This window comes from Bubalus kerabau, chromosome 13, assembly GCF_029407905.1.
Source record: "Bubalus kerabau isolate K-KA32 ecotype Philippines breed swamp buffalo chromosome 13, PCC_UOA_SB_1v2, whole genome shotgun sequence".
NCBI classification, from domain to species: Eukaryota; Metazoa; Chordata; class Mammalia; order Artiodactyla; family Bovidae; genus Bubalus; species Bubalus kerabau.
In genome coordinates, this window is record NC_073636.1 from 34699324 (window position 1) to 34715840 (window position 16517).

Here is a 16517-nt window from a genome sequence, read left to right on the forward strand (position 1 = left end):
AGCTCTGAGCTCTGAGTTGTCATCCAGTTACACTTCTTTCAAGTATACAGAGAAGAGATAAGAAAGGTAGGGAACTCATTAAGTTATAAGGATAAGACTATGAATGAAGTGTCTGTGAGCCTGGGAAGTACCAAGGTCATGTCCTAGGCTTACCCCAAACTTTTACCCCATTAAAGCCCTAAGTCTAAAGATAAATGCTTTCAGAAGACCAGCTGAGACCATTGGAAGGATGGTATTAGAACAGTGCTCAGATATGGATCCAGAAGTCTGCACTCAGTCAGCCTTGGAGCAGATGTGTGTAGGACTCTTCCTCATTTGCCACACATCCCAAGAAGGGTCCCTGGTCCTGAGGTGCTGCCTCCCACTGACTTCTTGGGCCAACCCTGAACCTGCTTCCTAGGTGTGGTGGATGGAGGCCTCCAGAATGGGAAAGGAGACCTAGGAAGCAAAGAGTGCACACACACAGCAGACACTGTGGCCCAATTTGGTCCATCGCTGTGGACCACATTTGGCTTGTACAGTGTTTGTTTTCAACATGAATAACGTTATTTTTTTTTTAATTTTATTTTATTTTTAAACCTGAAACACTGTATTAGTTTTGCCAAACATCAAAACGAATCCTCCACAGGTATACATACGCTCCCCATCCTGAACCCTTATTAACTGGTGTTATTCCAACTAGTTCCTAATTGGATTTTCTGTTAACCCCTTTAATGTGCACATCCAGATTTCTGGGTTTTCTGGAAAACTGTAAGATGTGACAGCTTTAGGCCGGCCATTCAAAGTGACTGTCGTCCATTAGAGCTAGTGAGGAGCTGCCTCTATGAGATGAGTGAGAACTTTCCAGGTCTCACAACCTACCCCCTGCAACCCCTGCCCTTCACTATTGGTTTTCTTTAAATAGAATTAAGAGGAAAGTTAAATGTTACCCACTCTGCCATTTGTGTTAAAACTGAAAATAACAGGTTGAGAGGATAGCATGTTTCAATATACCTGAGAGACTGTTATTCTCCTAGGACTATTGTGTGTAACAATGTACCATAAACTGGGTGGCTTTAAACAACAGAAATTTTTACTCTCACTGTTTTGGAGGCAAGAAAACTGAAATCAAGGTGCTGGCAGAGCCCTGCTCCTGCAAAGGCCTCTCAGGGGATCCATAGCTTCAGGTGGCACCATGCGTTCCTTGCTTTGTGGCTGCATCACTCCACTCTCTACCCCATCTTCTCATTACTGTCTTCCCTGTGTCCAGCCTTTCTTCCTGTAAGAACAGCCATCATATTGTAATAGGACCTACCCTATTCCAGGACAGGGCTTCCCTGTTGGCTCAGTGGTAAAGAATCTGCCTGCTAATGCAGGAGACACGGGTTCGATCCCTGGGTTGGAAAGATCCCCTGGAGAAAGAAATGGCAACTCACTCCGGTATCTTTGCCTGGAAAAATTCCATGGACAGAGGAGCCTGGCGGGCTATAGTCCATGGGGTCACGGGCTTACGACCTCAGCATAACATTTTGGGGAACACAATTCAGCCCATAACTGATGGCATGTTTCTTGGTGGAGCACAGAATAATTGTTTAAGGGCAGAGGTCCTTGGAACAAAGTACCTGGAGTCATACTTATACCTTGTTGCTCTCTCATCTGGGCAGTTGCTCACCCCTCTCAGTGCCTCCTCACCCTCATCTGCAAAATGAGGATGAGGGTACCCACCTTCCCCCTCCCACCTTGTAGGCTTGAAGTGAAGACAGACCCTATAAAGCCCTTGGAACAGTGCGTGGCACATACTCAGTTTCAATGAACTGAACTATTAATTATCTTCATTGTTATCTGTGTTTACTCAGACACAATTTCTATGCATACAAGGAGTTTCTATGCCAAAAAGCTATTATTTAAGATAGCATTATGAAGCAAACCATGGAGAAAGTAGGAATAAGGATAGAAATGCTTCATGAAAAAAAGTAAGTCAATAAAATAGAGTGCGAGAGACTGGAATTTTAATAAGATTTATTTTTCGTACAAATAAAATAATTATAATACATTAATAATGTTTAGCCTCCTCGTGCTGTTGGATTACCTGCACAGCCTCTAGATGCACTTGAAACTGATACAAGACCCAGATAGGAACTCAGAGGCTCAAACGTTGACTGTGGGCTGGTGCCCACAGAGGTGATATTGGAGAGGTTAGTCCAGGAGGAGCATCCAGGGACACAGGACTTCTAAGCATCCTACTTCCTTGGAAGCATCTTATTACTCTCTCCCTCTTTCCCATAAACCCTTGCATTGAAATTATCCTGGTATCCAGGCTCTAGATCAGAGATTGAAGCTAAATAATTCTTTACATTTAAGCCCTACTTTTCTTTCAAAGGGAACAAATATTTTGAGATACATTATTTTGTTTTTCCACATAGCTTTTATGCAAGACAGCCATAAAACTTGAAGTTTATTATAAACTAAGAGCCCTGATAGAGAAGGTTTAAAGAGATGATAAGACTTTTTGAAGTCCCTGGATGAAATTTGTTCTGTAGGTTAGGGGCTATTGGGTTTGTAAAACTATAGAACATATATATATATATATATATATATATATATATCTTTCTCCAAGGTACACTGCCCTGAAAAATGAGAATATTCAGATAAAATCAAAGTATCTTACCTAAATGGCAAAAGGGACGTATGGGTATATGATTTGCGATTTTATTTTAGTAAAAGAGGTTAGGCTGTTTAATTTTTGGCAAAGAAGTGGTATTGTATCATTCAACTGTTAGTAATTTGGAACACTTCAATTAAATGATGAATTCATCAGAACTCCTTCGGTTGCAAATGCGTGAAGGCCAGCTCAAGCCAGCATATGAAAATCAAAGGAACTTAATTGTTTATATAACTATGGTTTCCAGAGGTGCATCTGGCGTCAGGCATGACTGCAGCCAGGAACTCAGATGATCTCAGCTGGACTCTTGCAGCTCTGCCGGTTTCTTTGTTCGTCATTCTCCAGACAGCATGTGATCAGTAAGATGACTGGCCGGCAGCAACTTGGGACTGTCATCTTCCCAGTTTAGCAGACCCAATGAAAGATAATTCATTGGGCCAAATGCCTCACTACCTGCCTTAAAGAAGATGCGAATCAACTCTTCTTAACCCCATGTGATGAATGATCACTGAGTCCTAGCCAAGGACTTGTATTCCTGGTTCTGCAGTAGAGGGGTGTGTGTGTGCCCAGGGACTGAAGGCCCCCCTTGGGTCTCCTGGAGTGAGAGAGGCTTTCTCCAAAGGAATTCAAAGAAGGGCAATGGAAGCAAGTGCTCAGCAGACCAAAACTATAGTGGCCTCAGACTGTGACACACGATGTGTGAAGTCATGTAAAGACTGTAGGTTCTGATTTTAAGATGCAAAGAATGTTCTGCCTTCTCTTATTACAAAATCCATCCAAAACAAAGGAAATAAAAAATTCCAGCTCTATCTTTGATAAAAGGTAGATGACATCACTAACCCTAATCCACTAACGTGAACAGAAAGTTGTGATGCTGTGACTTAGCAGAGGAAGGTGAAAATCTGAGCTCCCACAGAGAGTAACAGGAAAGGAATCAGTTTTGCCTTGCAGAACTTTGAGAGGTCCTGTGATTACAGTTATCAGGTCAGGCTGGAGGAATAGTTAGAAACACAGACTCAGTTGAAAGTCTGTTAAAGGACCAGTTGGACACACGAGTCCTTGTCTCAACCCAGCTGGATACCCACCTTCCCCAGAGGATGAGAGGTTTATTCTCTGGAGATGTTGAGACTTAAGAGAACCTAGGCTCGGGAACATGGGAGCTCCGAGGGTGGGGTTACGTAGACACCTGCCCTGCACTTTGAGCACCAGGAGCCAAACTTCCAAGTCCCCATTCAGGTGCTGGGAGTTTCTCTAGAGAAGCTGACTGTTTGCAGAGAAACTCCTTACAGGGGTTCCCCACAGGGAAAGCCAGCTGGCTGCTTTTCAATAAAGAGCACCTTCAACAAGCTCAGTCCACAGTCAGAGCTGCCATCTTGCTTTGCTAGTAATTTCCCACTTAAATGGAAAAGACAGCCAAAGATCAGCAGATATGTGGAAATGCCTCCCATAGGAAAGCAGAAATTAAGAGCAACAGAGAACTCTAAGACAGAACTGTAGAGACAGAAATAGGAAACTTAAGAAACGGACTAGAAGTACTGTCTCTGAAAATGTGAGATTCTGCATGGATAACAGAGTCCTTTTTAAAAAGGAGAAGAAAAGAAAGGAAAATTAAAGAACAAAAAGAAACCCACAAAAATTAAAAATATGATGGTTGAAACAAATTTCTTAGAGGGATTGCTTATTTAACTTACATGCAGAGTGCATCATGTGAAATGCTGAGCTGGATAAAGCACAAACTGTAATCAAGATTGCTGGGAGAAATATCAATAACCTCAGATATGTAGATGATACCACCCTTATGGCAGAAAGCAAAGAACTAAGGAGTCTCTTGATGAAAGTGAAAGAGGAGAGTGAAAAAAGTTGGCTTAAAACTCAACATTCAGAAAACTAAGATCATGGCATCCGGTCCCATCACTTCATGGGAAATAGATGGAGAAACAATGGAAATAGTGAGAGACTTTATTTTCTTGGGCTCCAAAATCACTGCATATGGTGACTGCAGCCATGAATTTAAAAGACACTTGCTCCTTGGAAGGAAAGCTATGACCAACTTAGACAGCATATTCACATTACTTTTCCAACAAAGGTCTGTCTAGTCAAAGCTGTGTTTTTTCCAGTAGTCATGTATGGATGTGAGAGTTGGATTAAAGAAAGCTGAGCACCGAAGAATTGATGCTTTTGATCTGTGGTGTTGGAGAAGACTCTTGAGAGTCCCTTGGACTGCAAGGAGATCCAGTCATTCAATCCTAATAGAAATCAGCCCTAAATATTCGTTAGAAGGACTGATGCTGAAGCTGAAGCTCCAATACTTTGGCCACCTGATGCGAAGAGCTGACTCATTTGAAAAGACCCTGATTCTGGGAAAGATTGAAGGTGGGAGGAGAAGGGGATGACAGAGAATGAGATGGTTGGATGGCATCACTGAATCAATGGACATGAGTTTGAGCAAGCTCTGGGAGATGGTGAAGGACAGGGAGGCCTGGCGTGCTGCAGTCCATGGGGTCGCAAAGAGTCAGACATGACTGAGTGACTGAACTGACGGACTGATAGGGATTGACATAATCCAGAAAGTTCAATCACTCACTTAATCCAAGAGAAAATGGGAGAAAGTTATCAGAGAAATAATACAAGACACTCTCCCAGAATCCAGAGAAGAAAAATTGTCATATACAAAGTACTCTGCATAAGAACAAACAAGAGACTTCTCAACATCAGTACTTATATGTAAACATAAATTTTTGAAACAGTCTCTTAAGGGATAATTTTTATCGTTTAAAAGGTTGTGATACTGTGACTTAGCAGAGGAAGGTGAAAATCTTCTTTTACCTCAGAGTTACTGTCAAGTATCTCTAAATAATTTCCTTAGCACATTTAAAATATTCCACTTACAAATTTTACATTATTTAAACGTATTTATATCTTTTATATAATCTAAAGTATGCCTTCAAATTTGTGTTTTAGAGATTCAGAGTATTTTATGGTGCTTATTTTAGTTCCTTATTGTTTTATTCACTCAACAGATAATTGAATAATCTTTTCTCAAAGCACTGTAAAGTTTATATTCCTTGTTTTATATGGTAGTGCAACATCTGGTCCATAGCTTTGTAGTCAGTGACAATAAATAACTGATTTAGAAACTCACTGGTATTAAGGTATATGATAGCATGATCTGCAAAATGTTGGCTGTTTTTTCTTTATCCAGCATATAGTGATTTGAAGTGACAAATGTTTGGCTCTTATTTTTATATGTGTATATTGTTGTCTAGTTGCTACATTGTGTCCAACTCTTTTGCAACCCCATGGACTGTAACCTGCCAGGCTCCTCTGTCCATGGGATTTCCCAGGCAATAATACTAGAGTGGGTTGCCGCTTCTTTCTCCAGGGGATCTTCCTGACCCAGAGATTGAACCTAGGTCTCCTGCTTGGCAGGCAGATTCTTTACCACTCAACCATCAGGTTATCCTTATACATGTATAAAACTATTAATTATGAGTCACAAAATATCTATGTAGGATATTGGGGGGTTTTTTTAGTTAAAAAAATTGGAATATAATTGCTTTACAGTGTAGTATTTGTTTCTGCTGTACAGCAGTGTGAATCAGCCATATGTATACATTCATCACCTCCCTCTTGAGCTTCTCTCCCTGCCCACCCTCCAGGCCATCACAGAGCACCGAGCTGAGCTCCCTGTGCTATATAGCAGCTTCCCACCAGCTATCTGTTTTATACATGGTAGCGTATGTATGTCATTGCTACGCTATTTAAAATAGCCAGGACATGAAAGCAGCCTAAATGTCTGTAGACAGATCAATCTGTAAATAAATTGTGGTACATATATACAATGGAATACTACTCAGCCATAAAAATGAATGAAATTGGGTCACCTAGAGTCTGTAATGCAGAATGAAGTCAGAAAGAGAAAAACAAATAGTGAATATTAATGAGTTGAGAATGTAGCATGAAATATTACTTTTTGTCTTTTATCAGTGAAGAAGATAGTCTTGAGTGTTATTTTCTTCCAGAAATTAGAAGCATCAAAAGTTAAAATTTAGCAGACATGTTTTCCACATTTTAATTAGTGTGAATTAATTAAAAATTAATTGTTAAAATTAACTAATATTTGAAAAAATAATATTTTTAAGATTCAGTGAATATTGACTGTATAATAAAATATAGTTTTATGGTATTTTTTTAGATGGAAAGTTTTCTCTAAATTGCATTTTGGTTTTTAAAACGTTCTGAAATTTAGTTTGTAAATATTACAAAGAATTGAAATTTCTTTTTTTTTTCTTTGTGTTCCTTTTTTTTCAATTTATTTATTTTAATTGGAGGCTAATTACTTTACAATAGTGTAGTGGTTTTTGCCATACATTGACATGAATCAGCCATGGTTGTATATGTGTTCCCCATCCTGAACCCCCCTCCCTCTTCCCTCCCCATCCCATCCCTCTGGGTCATCCCAGTGCATCAGCCCTGAGTACCCTGTCTCATGCATCAAACCTGGACTGACGATCTGCAATGTAGCTCCCCTCTCTTTTTGGATTAGTTTTGAACGCCTAATGAAATGGAAGGCAAGTTTCTTTTTCCCTTAAAAAGGGCTATATTTTATTCCTTAATGTACTATAATGAGAGCAAAATAATATAGAAAAATCAAGAAATGAAAAAGTGCCAAGATCCTTCTTGCCAATATAACTTTTTAAAATTGTGCTGAGTTGCTTCTGCTGTAAAAACCAGACTCACTTGTCTATTATGGATTCTCCAGGTAATGACATTTTGTAGAGGATTTTTGTAGTTCTTTTGGCTCAGCAAGGTCAAGAATTTTAAATTAGAATTACAGAACTGGAAGGCATCCTCATCTTCATTTTACAAATGAAGGAACTGAAGTCCAGAGGAATCATGATTTATCCAGGGTCACACACTTAATAGTGAAGGTTGGATGAGAATCATGGCCTCCTGGCAGACAGCTCAGTGATCTTTGTAAAAGACTCTTTGGGTTTATTCTCACCACCATCACATTACGTGCAGTGTTCATAATTTATTGTATCAGGCCCAAGTAGCAGGTTATGAGTTTGTGTTTAATTTTCTGAAGCTAAGTGAGCATTTAGAATTAGGAATATTGACAGTGACCAAAAAATAAATAAAAATGGCAAGAAGCATTTGGAGGATCTCTCATTTAGGGTAGAAGATGTCCCTTGATTAGACTCTGGCCCTGCTCTCCAGATGAAAATTCTTTGTACATTATTCTCTAGGACCTGAATCTGTCTACTGGAAGGTTCTCTGCTCATCTTCTTCCAAGCCCACAGTTACGTGGTCCTTGAAAAATATACCCTCTTTGGGGACTATTTGGGCATTTCTGGTAGCTCAGCTAGTAAAGAATCCTCCTGCAATGCAGGATACCTGATTTCAATCCTTGTGTTGGGAAGATTCCCTGGAGGAGGGCATGGCAACCCACTCCAGTATTCTTGCCTGTAAAATCCCCATGGACAGAGGAGCTTGGTGGGCTGCAGTCCATGGGGTTGAAATGAGTTGGACATGACTGAGCGACTCAGCATGCAGCACATACTGGGGGCTATGTAACCTTTTTCCCTACTCTCTGACCTTGCAATTTTGGCAGCTTGCACATTGTTTGCAGAGTCAGCCAGCGGCTTAAAGGCAAAGCTTGTGAAGTTTTGGGGCTTGTTGTGCCCTCAGAAACTTTGGCTTCTGATCCGCCTTCTTGTAGTTGACTCCGTTTGCCAGTGAGAGGGACTGGGTGTCCCAGTCTGGCAGGGACAGTCTCAGTTTATATTAATAGTGCTCATGCATATTAAGTAATAATGCCCTCTTTCACTCTCAAAACTATCCCAGCTTGGACAATAAATTATGTACTGTCACTCTAGCCAAAAGAGCACACCAGAGAGTCCCACACCTAAGTTATTCCTTTGCTTCCTCTCTGCAATTGCCCCGTCTCTCAACTTACAAGGGTCCTTGGTTGGCCAGTTGAAATAGGTTTCATGGGAAGTTCATGTGCTCATCCTGATCTACAGCAAGGCTGACTTCCCTCCATTCACAATAGAAAATGTAAAAGGCCATTTTTGCTCAAAGCATTTTTCAGTCTCCTCTTTTACTGTGTATAGTCCAGAAGCAGTCAAATTTTCTAATTCTGGGAGCCTCCAGATTTCTGGATTCTCTGCTCCCTTTCAGTTTTGCCCTCAGACCTCTTATTTCTTGCCCATGCAGATTTCTTTCTTGTAAATTCTCAATAAATACAGCAAGTAATAATGTTATTCTAATGTTCTGTTTTCTGTCTCTTTTCCCTTACAGCTATAGGCTTAGTTGGGCTTCCCAGGTGGTGCTAGTGGTAAAGAACCTACCGCAGTGCAGGTGACCTAAGGGACACTGGTTGAATCCCTGGGTCAGAAAGATCCCTTTGAGGAGGGCATGGCAACCCACTCCAGTATTCTTGCCTGGAGGATCTCATGGACAGAGGAGCCTGGTGGGCTATAGTCCACGGGGTCCCAAGGAATCAGACATGACTGAAGCGACTGAGCACACATGCATAGTCTTAGTTAGACACTTGTTGGGCCTTTGAAGCTATCTCATGCATTTTCAGAAATTGAGGTATGATTTACATACAGTAAACACACAGCTTTCAGTTTAATGAGTTTTGACAATTGTATACACCCATGTAAACCACCTCCAAGAATAAGATAGAGAATATTTCCATTATCCCTAACGCAAGCCGCTTTCTAGCTATTTCACTTTGATTTGCTCCCTCTGAGGCAAAACCACTTTTATGACTTCTGTCACCACAGATTCCTTTCCACAACCCAGCACTTGTATTAATATTAAAAGTTTTGTGACTGGGACTTCCCTGGTTATCCAGGGGTAAAGATTTTACCTTTCAACGCAGGGGTTGCAAGTTTGATCCCTAGTTGGGGAGCTAAGATCCCACATGCTTCACGGCCAAAAAACTGAATCATAAAAGAGAACAATATTGTAACAAGTTCAATCAAGACTTTAAAAATGGTCCACATCAAAAAAAATTTTTTTTAAACAATTGATTAAAAAAAGAAAATTTGTGACTGTGTGACATGACTGTTTCTATCTTTTCCTTGGTTTCTCTCTTTCCTGCTGCTGGGCCTCTAAGCAGTTCTCATCTACTTTAGATTTTTTGTTTGGCTTGTACTTCACTTAAAGGTAGCATTTTTTATGTTACTTGGGAAAAGCTAAGTGCTACAGTAAATGAACTACAAAAAACATAATAGCTTCAACCTAATTAAAATATATTTATTGCTGTTGAGCAGTACACTGAACGTGTTCTTGATCAATAGATGATGGTCTATATCCTGGACCTTTGAATCCTCCAGCAACTGAGAAAGGAGCAGGAACGCACCTTACCTGCTTCTGAAAAGCCTCAAACTGAGGTCTGACATTCAGTCCCCTCCCACTGATGTTTTTTTAGGGGAAAACTATGCACAAGACCACCTCTGGTACAAGAGAGAAGGGTTTGGAATTGGGGACTCTGGCTTGGCAGCTACTTGGCAATGACAGCTCCATACCATAAACTGAAAGAAAAGTTTGTTAATTGTCTACAGGTAACAAAGGTCAGCGTCAGAACTTTTATTTTCTTTTAGTGACATAATACTGCATTGCTTTTCTTTTTTTGTCATGTTAGTTTGTGTAGTATATCTTTTTATGCTTTTCAAATAAACATTTTAGTATTAGAAAATTTTTAAAAATTGTATTGCAATCTCTATGATATAAATGTTCAAAGCAAAAGCAATTTATTTTCTTTACATTATTCTGGTGAAATTAAAATGATCACTGGCCGTAAGCAGATATAATTTAACTCTTAAAATATAAAGATCCATGATATCACCATGTCTATTCAGTATTGTACCAGAGATCCTAGCCAGCAGAGTGAAATGTTGCAAGTGGGTGAACCTTTAAAAAAAAAAAAGATGTAGGAATGGAAAGGAAGAAAAAAATTGTCACTATTGGTAAATAATAAAGAACAGAAATGGTATGGACCTAACAGAAGCAGAAGATATTAAGAAGAGGTGGCAAGAATACACAGAAGAACTGTACAAAAAAGATCTTCACGACCCAGATAATCATGATGGTGTGATCACTCACCTAGAGCCAGATATCCTGGAATGTGAAGTCAAGTGGGCCTTAGAAAGCATCACTACGAACAAAGCTAGTGGAGGTGATGGAATTCCAGTTGAGCTATTTCAAATCCTGAAAGATGATGCTGTGAAAGTGCTACACTCAATATGCCAGCAAATTTGGAAAACTCAGCGGTGGCCACAGGACTGGAAAAGGTCAGTTTTCATTCCAATCCCAAAGAAAGGCAATGCCAAAGAATGCTCAAACTACCGCACAATTGTACTCATCTCACATGCTAGTAAAGTAATGCTCAAAATTCTCCAAGCCAGGCTTCAGCAATATGTGAACCGTGAACTTCCACTTGTTCAAGCTGGTTTTAGAAAAGGCAGAGGAACCAGAGATCAAATTGCCAACATCTTCTGGATCATGGAAAAAGCAAGAGAGTTCCAGAAAAACATCTATTTCTGCTTTATTGACTATGCCAAAGCCATTGACTGTGTGGATCACAATAAACTGTGGAAAATTCTGAAAGAGATGGGAATTCCAGACCCCTGACCTGCCTCTTGAGAAATCTGTATGCAGGTCAGGAAGCAACAGTTAGAACTGGACATGGAACAACAGACTGGTTCCAAATAGGAAAAGGAGTACGTCAAGGCTGTATATTGTCACCCTGTTTATTTAACTTCTATGCAGAGTACATCATGAGAAACGCTGGACTGGAAGAAACACAAGCTGGAATCAAGATTGCCGGGAGAAATATCAATAACCTCAGATATGCAGATGACACCACCCTTATGGCAGAAAGTGAAGAGGAACTCAAAAGCCTCTTGATGAAAGTGAAAGTGGAGAGTGAAAAAGTTGACTTAAAGCTCAACATTCAGAAAACGAAGATCATGGCATCCAGTCCCATCACTTCATGGGAAATAGATGGGGAAACAGTGGAAACAGTGTCAGAGTTTATTTTTCTGGCCTCCAAAATCACTGCAGATGGTGACTGCAGCCATGAAATTAAAAGACGCTTACTCTCCTTGGAAGGAAAGTTATGACCAACCTAGACAGCATATTGAAAAGCAGAGACATTACTTTGCCAACAAAGGTTCATCTAGTCAAGGCTATGGTTTTTCCTGTGGTCATGTATGGATGTGAGAGTTGGACTGTGAAGAAGGCTGAGCACCGAAGAATTGATGCTTTTGAACTGTGGTGTTGGAGAAGACTCTTGAGAGTCCCTTGGACTGCAAGGAGATCCAACCAGTCCATTCTGAAGGAGATCAGCCCTGGGATTTCTTTGGAAGGAGTGATGCTAAAGCTGAAACTCCAGTACTTTGGCCACCTCATGCGAAGAGTTGACTCATTGGAAAAGACTCTGATGCTGGGAGGGATTGGGGGCAGGAGGAGAATGGGACGACAGAGAATGAGATGGCTGGATGGTATCACTGACTTGATGGACATGAATGAGTCTGAGTGAACTCTGGGAGTTGGTGATGGACAGGGAGGCCTGGCGTGCTGCGATTCATGGGGTCGCAAAGAGTCGGACACAACTGAGCAACTGATCTGATCTGATATGATCTGAACATTGTAATTCTGAACTTAAACGGTAAAGGAGTGGTCCAAAAATTGTGAAGACAAAGTGTCTTTCTTGCCTTTTATTGTGACTTAATATGAAATTATAATAATTAAGCCAGTGTATGGTACAAAGATACACAAATTGGCCAATAGAAAGAATTGAGAATTCAGAAACAGATCCATCTATATATGGGGCCTAGATTTATAACAAAACTGGTATTATAGACCAGTGGGGGAAAGGATGGACAGATTTTTCAATATATCAAGTTGGGGTAAGAGATGCTCATGTGAAAGAGTATGTTATTTAATTCCTATGTCATATCACACACAAAATGGGAAATGGTTCAATTATAAGTTACAAATGAATAGTTAAAGTTTAATTATAAAATTAGAGGGCTTCTCTGGTGGCTCAGACAGTAAAGAATCTGCCCGCAATGGGGGAGACTTAGGTTCAATCCCTGGGTTGGGAAGATCCCCTAGAGGAGGGCATGGCAACCCACTCCAGTATTCTTGCCGGAAGAATCTGCATGGACAGAGGAGCCTGGTGGGCTACAGTACATGGGGTCTCAAAGAGTCTGACATGATTGAGCAACTATGCCCACACACATGAAATCAGAAGCACAATTCAGAAAAAAACAGTTGAAGAAAAAAACTACCAAAGGAATGTAAATGAAATTGGAAGGAGTGCAACGGAAAAGAAATGATACAGAAAAAAAAATGAGGTCATAGAAATGAGTGAGCCAAGTCAAATACACATTGAAAAGATGATGTAATACCTGTGATTTTAAAATATCAGTGTTTACAATATGCCAGAACTGCATCATTTATTAACTTTTTTTTTATCCTTAGTTACATGCCAGAAATCTAAAAGTGATCAATAAATTATTTCAGTGATCTGTCTACTGGCAACTCCATTACTCAGTCATTTTTGGAAAGCAAAGAATTGGAAACATCTGACTTTGAAAGGGATTTATTTTCACTTTCTCAGTTTGAGGAAGTTTATCAAAAAAGGCTTAACTAAGATTTACCAAATGACTGTTTTGTTACTCTTTTACTTAGAGGCACCTTGTTTAGCCCAGTATACTTACAAAGTGTTATTTAGAAAAATGAATTTTAATATATATTTACTAACATGCAGTTGGTTTTTAGAGGAACTTTTTGTCTTAACATGTATCTGAAATGTGCTTTTATCATCAGCACCTTGAAGCTATAATATACATCACTCAATTTAGGGAAAATGATTGCCATTTAATCTCATTGACAAAGCTTAGTTGTCAATTTTAAACTCATGTTCCAAATCAGACTTCCTTCTGTCCGTAAAAATCCAACTTGATTTTTCAGCCCAAATAAATATGTTAATGTATGTCTCCATGACAACCATCACACAGCTGAATTCTAATTCTAATATAGATAAATAGATAAGCACAGAGACTTACTACGTGTTGCCTGGATACGGTGATACTGCTGCCTTCAAGATTTCTTGCTTTGCACTCACTAAAGTCTCCCAGAGTTGAGCTGTGTATCTTTTACAATAATAAAAGTATTGGAAGGTAAGGTCCTTAAGTAAAAACACTCTCACTACTGCTTCATTCTACTATGTATCTGAATTTGTAATATACTAACATGGGCCCACATACTCCGTCCCTTAATAAAATATGTATGTTTTATGTATGATGGGGAGAGAACAAATCCTTATTGTGGTGCTTTGATTAAAGGAGCACTTACAGGTTTGGCTTCCTGGAGGGTTTTTACATTCCAGGGCAGTGCACTAGCCAGGATTAGTGAGTGGTCTTCATTCCTTTTGTAAAGTGGGAAACGAATGATTCTGAAGGCGGGGTAGAGAAGAAGGCTGGTGTGGTACCTTAGCTTCAGGTACACTGCAGAAAGGATCAGTAATAGGAAGATGAGGATCTGGAATTTGATTGCCTGTAAACAATCTGTGCCTACATATCTTAGTCATCATACGGTTCCAGCTTGTAGACTCTTGATACTGAAGACAGGAAGAGCAGGGCCATCATATATCTAATTGTAAATACAGGACACCCAAACTAATGAAATAAATCCCATTTTTAGAGAGTAAGCTCTTCTGAAATAAAAGACAACTAGAACCTGCATATTCAAGGGGCATCCTGTGTGTCAGTACCGAGCAAAATTGTTGGACTTGAGGTCAAGAGCCATTCCTTTTGGGAGCCAGGCAGATAGGCTGAAATTTTTATAAGGGGGAAATTATATTGGCCTCAGCTTTCAATCAGTGCAAGAAAATGGAATATACTTTAAAGATTTGGAAGGAAAGATTAAGTAACTTAGAGATTGTTATATCTGTCTAAACAATCCTTCAAGTATAAGTCAACAGGCAAATAGTTTTGTTTTTTGTTTTTTTTTAATTTTATTTTATTTTTAAACTTTACATAATTGTATTAGTTTTGACAAATATCAAAATGAATCCGCCACAGGTATACATGTGTTCCCCATCCTGAACCCTCCTCCCTCCTCCCTCCCCATTCCATCCCTCTGGGTCATCCCAGTGCACCAGTAGTTTTGAACTTAACATTTTTTCAAAAATTATTCCTTTGGGTCTTTATGAGGCAATAATAGAGAACAGATTTAAAAAACAAAAATGAAAGGAAAAAAAAAAAAAACACAAAACCCGACTTTGCAGGATAAAGATGTATTTAGAAATGCCAGAACAGGATCTGGCAAGACTTGGATTTCCTTGTCCTAGAGTGGAGTGTGCATGCTCAGTCACTCAGTTGTGTCTGACTCTTTGTGACACTATGGCCTATAGGCCACTAGGCTCCTCTGTTCATGGAATTTTCAGGCAGGAATATGGAGTGGGTTGCCATTTCCTCCTCCAGGGGATCTTCCCAACCCAGGGATTGAACCTGCATCTCCTGCATTGGCAGGTGAATTCTTTACTACTGAGCCACCTGAGAAGACTTCCTTATCCCAGTAGTAGAAGTTTTTTATTATTTATAACAGACTTTGACAGATGAACTCTGTGTCCTGATGGTATTACCTATGAGAGAACTTATATATTTCTCAGGCCTTTGGTTTTCTGAGAATTAGAAAAGAATCATGACTTTTCAGCAGTCTCATTGATGGAAAGGGCCTGAGCCAGGATGTTTGAGAGGGTCAGCCTCATAAATGTACTTGTTTGCATACATATCCAACTATTACAAGGATAAAGTAATTAATGTTTATGGCACCATTCTCTAAAGGTTAGTTCATGACGAAGTACAAATCTTGGGCATGGACTTTGCTGACACTGAATGCTATTATTTAAAAAAAAAAACAAAAACAACTTTCTAAAATACATTGGCTTTGCCTTTTTCTAGGTTAAACAAGTCAAATACCTTATACCTTGAGCACTTAATTTTGAAATCTCTGAATATGTTTGAGTTGGTTAGGAAAGTAAAACATAACACTGCTGTCCCTTTGAAACAAAACTATGAAGGTTTTTAGCTAAAGTAAGAAATAAGTATCCTCTGTTCTTTTTGAGAAGCATTATATATATATTTTTTTTCCAGTTGTTGAGAGGTTCAGTCTTTAAACTGAGTTTCCTATTGCCTATACTTTGGTATTTCTAGTCTCAACTTCTGTGGTTGACAGCAGGAGATAGGAAAAATGCAAGTCTGTAATAAGTTTATCTTCAAGAGAGCAAACAGTGCTCCTTGCTACTGAGACTGCAGCCAGGGTGTTGGATATTCAGGCCATGAATTGAGTTCTTCAGTTTGATTACCCAGAGGAGGCCAACTCATATTCACAAAGCATACAGACCTGCCAGGTAGATGATGAAGCTTTATTAATTTTGCTTCCCTCAGAAGAAAAAAAGGATTGTGCAGCAAATTCTTGAGTAGAAAGTGCCTATGAAGGAAATAAAAAATCAATCCAGAAAAATGTATGGACATGTAGAAAAGAAAAAAAAAAAAAGAACTGGAGTCATCTTTAGCCCAAGATCCACAATGAAAAGAAAGAGGTTGGATATCTTTTGTTTCTTTCATACGTAAGTATATCTGATAAAGGATGAAGGGTCACTGATTTGAACAAGTTAAGTTTACCCAAATATGCTATATTTCTTGATCTTACTGTGAGCAACTCCTTGGATAAGGTTTCTTCAGAAGGTGTAGAAACACTTGACCAAAGAATTGTTAATGAGCCTAAGACTCTATTCCTCAGCTATGACCAAGTAGAAGAATTTAGAGCTTATTTCAGTGAGAAATGT

The 16517-nt window shown here is 39.4% G+C and overlaps 1 protein-coding gene across 26 annotated transcripts in view; it reads left to right on the forward strand.

Moving 5' to 3' along the window:
- Window positions 1-16517, forward strand: part of ZNF438 (zinc finger protein 438) — a 191102-nt gene that overhangs the window by 104067 nt on the left and 70518 nt on the right. For 2 of the 26 annotated variants that reach the window (XR_008701504.1, XR_008701496.1), the window contains one exon: window positions 10086-10978. The exons of the other annotated variants lie outside the window; for them this stretch is intronic. The gene's annotated coding sequence lies outside the window, so the exon portion shown is untranslated. Of the gene's footprint in view, window positions 1-10085; window positions 10979-16517 lie in introns of those variants that run through there. 26 annotated transcript variants of the gene reach the window in all.